The sequence below is a fragment of the Oryctolagus cuniculus genome, chromosome 2, assembly GCF_964237555.1.
Source record: "Oryctolagus cuniculus chromosome 2, mOryCun1.1, whole genome shotgun sequence".
Lineage (NCBI taxonomy): Eukaryota > Metazoa > Chordata > Mammalia > Lagomorpha > Leporidae > Oryctolagus > Oryctolagus cuniculus.
In genome coordinates, this window is record NC_091433.1 from 58,529,317 (window position 1) to 58,531,202 (window position 1,886).

The window sequence follows — 1,886 nt, forward strand, 5'->3', positions numbered from 1 at the left end:
AGGTTATGGAAGCCTCTTGAGTTCGCTGACTCCGATCTTATTTAGACAAGGTCATAGTCAAAGTGGAAGTTCACTCCTCCCTTCAGAGAAAGGTACCTCCTTCTTTGATGGCCCCGTTCTTTCCACTGGGATCTCACTTGCAGAAATCTTTCACAGGTTTTTTTTTTTTTTTTTTTTTTTTTGCCAGAGTGTCTTGGCTTTCCATGCCTGAAATACTCTCGTGGGCTTTTTAGCCGGATCCAAATTCCTTAAGGGCTGATCATTTTTACAGCTGAGTAGTACTCCATAGCGCATATATACCATACTTTCTTTATCCAGTCAACAATTGATGCACATCTGGGTTGATCCCATCTGTTAGCTCTTGTGAATTGTGCTGCAGTGAACATGGAGGTACAGATAACTCTTTCATATGCGGATTTGTTTTAGTTTGGTAAATTCCCAGGAGTGGGATGGCTGGATCATATGGGAGGCCTATATTCAGATTTCTAAAGAATTTCCATACTATCTTCCACAGTGTCTGCATCAGTTTACAATAGGTGGGATTTCTCTCTCTCTCTTTGACTCTCGAATAAGTAGATTAGAAAGAAATATAGTTTTAAAGAACAATTCTCTTTCAAAGTGATATGTTAAATGAGAATTGCAATTGATTTCCAAAGACAGTTACATGTTATCATGCGTGAATGTCTTTTTTTCTTTTTTTCTCTTCCTCATACATATGAGAACTCCTTTAATATTCTTTACTGTAGCTCACTTGCAGTCCTAAGAAAATCAGTCCTTATCATTCATTTTGTAACCCCTAAATGAAAAAACTGAGGGAACTCATGGGTAATTTTCACAGCTTCATTGTAAAGTCCAAGATCTTTATCTTCTTTGAACTGGACATAAGATGCGCACATGATGGTTGCCTTTGATGCTACTCTTCCAATGACTTCCACAGTTCCAGAGATTTCTTCGAGAGGTTCCATCAACCCAACAGTTCCAGTTTGTCCTTCTCCATCTGAAAGAATAGACATTTTTCCACTGGGATGAATCTTTTCCAGCTTCCCCACAAAGAATCCTGGCCATTCGATGAACTGAGAGAGCATGCTGGCATTGATCTGCAACTTGGGCAGCTCTATGACGTCCACCACGGAAAAGAACCACCACCAGCGGGAACACAAAGGGTGATCCAAACTGTGCATCCCACAGGCGTCTATTGTGAATGTAATTTATAAGTATACACAATGGGTCACCATGTGGCACAGAGGACTAAGTCACCCTTGCATCCCCTTTCAGAGTGTGGGTTTGAGCCTGACTGCTTTACTTCCTATCTAGCTTCTTTTTTTTTTTTTTTTTTTTTTTTTTTTTTGACAGGCAGAGTGGACAGTGAGAGAGAGAGACAGAGAGAAAGTTCTTCCTTTGCCGTTGGTTCACCCTCCAATGGCCGCCGCGGCTGGCGCGCTGCGGCTGGTGCACCGCGCTGATCTGATGGCAGGAGCCAGGTACTTATCCTGGTCTCCCATGCGGGTGCAGGGCCCAAGTACTTGGGCCATCCTCCACTGCACTCCCTGGCCCCAGCAGAGAGCTGGCCTGGAAGCGGGGCAACCGGGACAGAATCCGGCGCCTCGACCGGGACTAGAACCTGGTGTGCCGGTGCCGCAGCAAAAGATAGCCCAAGTAGTTGGGCCCCTGGACTCTGGTTTCAGCCTGGTACAGGTCTCACTGTTGTGGCCATTTGGGGAAAGAATGACAAGATAAAAGACTTCTCTCTTCCTCCCCATCTCTCTCTCTCTCTCTCTCTCTCTCTCTCCCCTTACTCTCCCTCTATGTTGTTGTGCTTTTAAATAAATAAATAAATCTTAATAAATCATTCTTTGAAAGGTAAACATTTTCTTACTCAAACAAGG

General features: G+C 43.7%; 1 pseudogene; it reads right to left on the reverse strand.

Annotated features, from left to right (window-relative positions):
* Nucleotides 1–782: 782 nt before the first annotated feature.
* LOC138848722 (replication protein A 14 kDa subunit pseudogene) lies at nt 783–1,181 on the reverse strand (annotated as a pseudogene).
* Between the last annotated feature and the right edge of the window lie 705 nt (nt 1,182–1,886).